Genomic DNA, 5400 nt, shown 5'->3' on the forward strand with positions numbered 1-5400 from the left:
CCCCCGGCTTGACCCAGCCGGGCCCCAAAATATCCCAGGTGAACCCCTCTGTCTGGTGCCAAAAGTTGCAACAGTGACAGAGCATGTTTGCTGTCCTAACTTCGCCCAGACACTACTGGGTCAGGGAGGGGGTGAAATTCTCTTGGCCAGGTCACCTCAAGACTCATAAATTAAGAGTGGACTGGGGTGCATAAGTCTAGGTCTAAGTCCAAGTGGACATTCACCAAAATAAAGAGCCTGGTGTGGGTGCTGGGGGCCCCTGAGGTCATGCACCAGTTCATCTACAGCCTGTGTGCCAACTGGCACATCTACCTTGATGTTGCAAGGAAAATGGCAGAGTGGGGGCACAGCAGGACCACACTACAATGTCAGGTCAAAGCAAGACCCCTGCAGGGTGCCTTCCGCAGTGATGTCACTAGAGCACAGCAGCAGGGCACCCCATTGTGATGTGGCCCACTACAGGTACCTCCAGCTGCTAACAGAGGTACTGGCTTGGCATGAACACTGAGGGACTGAGGCCTCTGACATGTCTTTGCCTGTGGACACACTTCACCAACCACAGCTGCAACTCACGGGGACTCCAGAGAGAGGAAGGTGAAAAAGTTTGGGTCATGTCACCTGCCAGTTCCCCCAAGGATAGACCAAGATGCTCGACATCCACACCTGGTATGTGAAGCCCTGGGGAGCCTTATCCTTACCTGTCATCTGAACTGACAGCTGCAATTAGGATTAGGCTAGGCTGGGATGTGAAGTGCGGGAGGGGAACTTCTTTGCATCAGTTTGTTTGCAGCAGGATTGCACTCATTTACCACCACTCTGGGCCTTTAATCCCCTGTGGCCAGGCATCCCTTCATGGTCCTTTTTGTCCGACTGCTTCTTTTTCATTCGCAAGATTCTCTGAGTGCGTCTTTTTAGAGCAGCAAGTGTCCTTAATTCACTCTATTTTTCACATTTCTGGATTTTCAGTTACGATTCCAATGCTGTCACCAAAGACACACAGGCAACCAAGACAGGCTGCAGCCAATGCTTGAACTGACAGGCTGGTGTTTGCCCTCAGGGAATGCAAGCAGTGGCTGTGCGAGCTGGTCAGGCAGGTTCGTCATGGGTGTCCAACTTGAAAGGAACCGGGCTGAGTGCAGGAAGCATTCTGAGACATGGCAGGACTGGCAAATACTGACAGGCATGTTGCTAATGATTCTACGCCTGGTGGTCGTCAGCCCCAGTGCTGCACCAGCCCCTGCACCTGCACCAGCCAGGAAGCAGCAACAGCAGGCATGGATCCCAGCTCTGCAATCTGATAGTTCTGTCAAGCTCAGCATGAAAATTGACTCTAGGGCCAGGTTCTTTTAGGTAGAATTGATTTTTTTTCATGAATCACGCGCTGTTATAGTAAGTGGGCCGTTATAGTAATCATTCTAGTAATTGCACCATTGTTGTAATTGTGTTTTTTCATGATTCATGCACAGTTACAGTAATTCATAGTTATTCGTAGTACTTATGAATTGCTAACTTACAAGAGTTGTTCTTTGGTTTGTTTCCTTTTTTAAATTTGTTATTTATAAATAAAGGTTTCAATTTGCTTTGTTGGATTTTTCACTTCATGTTATCTGTTTGAGGGGGGTATTGCTAGCTTGTAGGCAGTTGGGGGGAACTTATTTGTTGACCCCTGGTTAGCTTGATGCAGTCAGAGAACCCGTGCAATTAGCTCTCTCCACCTGAGCCAAATTCTGAGCCATCCCACCACCAAGTGGCCTTAGTTTGTCTGTTGTATCTTTCTATGGTCAAAATAATAAAAACCCAGGCCTTGACCGCCCCCACCCCCCCCCAAGCTTCTCCCTTGGGTGGGCTGCCTGGGAAATGATGGAGAGTTGCATGCGCTCAGAGGAAATGTTGTGTGTGCAGTGCAGCAGCCCCAATTACAGTGGCTGTCACTGGCCATCCATGGCTGGCCACTTGCTGCTGGAGCAGAAGGGTCCAGTCTCTGGAGTGCTGCTGGCACAGCCGATGCACCTGGGTGGCAGGGTTGCCGGGCAACCCTGAGGAAGCACTCCCTTAGGGCCCTGCAGCCTTTCCACTGTGTCCAGATGTTGGCCCTGCACAGGCAAGAGACAGAAGCCTTTTGTGCAAATTTGCAACATTGCAGTGATAAAATGCTCTGCACAAGCAGCTCTCCACTGTCTGACATCAGATTGGAGGTTGACAGTCTGCAGGTGCCCAGGGAACATGGTTAGCTGTCTGGGCAGGCAGGGCTTCACCCAGGTGGCCTCCAGCCAAGTCACACATCCCTGCTCTGGGGTCACCAGCCCACTGTGTGCTGGCCACAGGCAACCTGTCTACCTTTCCCCCTTCCCAGTTGCCAGAGCAACAGACCTCACTGCCCCTGCTTTCTCCCTGCAGACCAGCTGCTCTGCCACTGCCATGCTGCCTCACAGCCAATGGTGGTCAGGCTTGTGGTGCACAGGGCTCCTGGAAGACTGGGGCAAGGGGCTTGCTGCACCCCCATCTTCCCCATGGGGGGCCTCCCTGGGGAGGCATAGCAGGGCAGGGCCCCCACCATGCCACTGCTGCACCCCAAACATGCCCCTGCAGTGTGTTCTTTGTGCAGTGCATGAAGATCTGTTTCTGCAGGTGGAGGGGTGCCAAAGGCACTATGCCCTGCTCCTGCTGGTGGCCTGGGCACACCTGAGGTCATGGTTTGGGAGTATGAGCTACAACAGTGCAGGGGGCAAGTGTGGACTGCCACACAACCCCTGCTGCTGGTTGGATGGCTACCTGTCCCAGTGCTACATGTCCCTGTCCCCTGCTGCTGAGAAGGACATCGCTGTTAGCATCAACACCTTCCTCAGTGTGTGACAGGCCAGTGCCCACTCAACTGTAGGCACATGGGCAACTCAAGAAAAAAATTAAATTTTCCTTCCCACCTCTCTGTGTGCAGTTGGCATGCAATCTGGGGCCAGGGGGAGTGCGGGTGGGCCATGCCTCCACAATCCTTCCCTTATCAGCAGACAGACATGGATGAAAATTCATTTTAATTTCAACAAAGAAATGTTGTTCAGTAAACCAAAGCAGAACAGAAAAAAAGCTGGAAGACAATGCCCATTCCCATGATTTGCTATAGAAGGATCAGCAAAGGACGAACAGCTAAAAACCCATCACCTGTCACTGGTTCTTCCACCCCCTCATGCACCCTCTGTCTCATCTCCCCCCCGCCCTTCATCCCTAAAGCGTAGTGGTATTCACTAACAGTTAAAAACCCATCACTCCTCATTGGTGCTTTCCCCCATGCCCTTTCCTCCCCTGCCCCCTGTCTCACCCTCCCCTTGGTCCCCAAAGTATCTTGGTGTTCTCCTTGTCTGGCTAGAGGAAGGGTGCCCCTCACCCCGTAGGCACAGTGCCTGTCACTGAAGTTATCGCTGTGTAGGGCTGATCACAGATAGGGGTCTCTATGGAGCTCCGGGGTGGGGGAGGCTTTGCTTATGAATGGGGGCCAGGGTAATTTATTTAAGGAACTCTTGTCTAAACTTTCCTTCTTGCCACCAGCTCCACTTGGCATGCTGACACAACTTGTCAGCCTGGTCAAGGAATTTTATTGTGCTGGCCATGATGTCCCAGTGAGCTGCTGCCTCTTTGTCTTCTATTTTTTGGAATATTTTGCAGATTTCACCCTGCAAATCATTTGTGGTCCATATTCATAATTCAGAGGCCACCGCCCACGCCTCCATCATCACTTCTCTTGACCATCGCTGCCTGTGGTGGTGCTCACACATTCGCTCAGCTTCAGTTCATGCTGGTGTCTGCACTTCTAGTGGATGTGGCAACAGGAATTGGAAAAAAAAAGGTGTTGATGGCCAAAGATCTTGTCCCCGCCAAAAAAAGCAGCAGTAAGAGAGGGCTCAGCGCGCCCATCCCCATAGATGCAAGACAATACACGACTGCAAGCAGCAGACATATTTGCAAATTCCAACACACACACGGCTCCTAGCCCTCTGGTTTCCCCCCTTCACTGAGGCTCCACATCTCTGCCCCCTCACTGGGGCTATGGGGCTTCCCTCCTCGGTGGAGGCTCAGATGGCTGTAGCCACACCTGGCCCCAACTTCTACCCACAGTGATGGGGCTAGGGGTTATTGAGACACCCCGACCCACCTTCCACCGGGGTGGTAACTGGCCTGGGATTTCCTGGGGGCTCCCGTGTCACTGAGAGCCCCACCAGACCACCCAGTCCCGGCAGGTTGCAGTTTTAGGTCATGCCTAGGACCAAGAGCCTCCTGCTCCTACCTACAGATATTCCATTCAGCAGATCAGCCAAGCAATGTTTCTGCCTGTCTGCCAGCAGCAAGCTGCTCTGTGTATATAGGCAGCCACGGTTCTAAAATGGCCACCACGATCAAGCACCTGCTGGCTGCTTGACTCAGCCCTTAAAGTGGCAGGCACCAACAGTGCCCTGCCAGTTTAGTTTCACAGATGTTTTGGAGCCTTCCATTTTGTTTCGGATTTGGTGTTTTGGGTGCTTAAACGGGCCAAAATACCCCCAAAATGAAACAGCTGCTGAAATTTTGTACAGCCCTAGTTTCTTGGGTCATCGAACACCCCAAGTGTGTACAGGAGGGGTGGTACCAGGGATGCATAGGAACTGAGATGCAAAGAGCAGGGCTGGTAGTGCCATTAAGGCTAATCTCCTGCTATTTGCCAACCCTAAATTCATGGTTTGGCCATTTCAGTGTTCTGCCCAGCACCCCCTTTCTTTTTTGCTAAACATATGTCACGGAAAAGCAGGGTGTTTGGAGACTGTGGACAATTGGGACTGTAATTTTACTTGTTGCTTCTGGCACCTCAATGCCTGGCACAGCTCTCGATGTGCTAATGGGACCTATTCATAAAAAGGACATGGGGATCTCACACCCACCTTTCTTCCCCAGTTTCTACTGGGTTGGAGGTGCTTGCTTGGTTGATACTTCGTGGTGGGTCTGTGGGGGCCGAGAGGGGACCGAGGATCGGGAATCCTTGGGAATGCTAGCTGGGGTTGCAGCTGCGATCCCGTGACGGACAGATGGGTACTCTCTATCACCGGAGCGGAATTAGGCACAGACAGGACACGTATCAATTGGAAAAAACAGAGATGGCTTTACTTACACTGTAGAGTCGTATACAGCGCAGGCAAGAAGTGACTTCACACTTCAATCGTAGTTGCAACAATTCTAATCTCTAGTCGCTAATCGAGGAGCTCTTGTAGACCGGGTAGCTCGGGTCTAACTCGGGCATGCAACACGGAGGATACATCGTAAGGCTTCAACGACGGGGAGTCGTTGGCAGGTGATCAAACTGCCGGAGTGCCACTCCAGGGGGAATTGCGGAGTTCTCCAACTAGGGCGGAAATGCCCCTAACCTTTTATACAGCTAGC

Source organism: Alligator sinensis, unplaced genomic scaffold (assembly GCF_000455745.1).
Source record: "Alligator sinensis unplaced genomic scaffold, ASM45574v1 scaffold216_1, whole genome shotgun sequence".
Classification (NCBI taxonomy): Eukaryota; Metazoa; Chordata; order Crocodylia; family Alligatoridae; genus Alligator; species Alligator sinensis.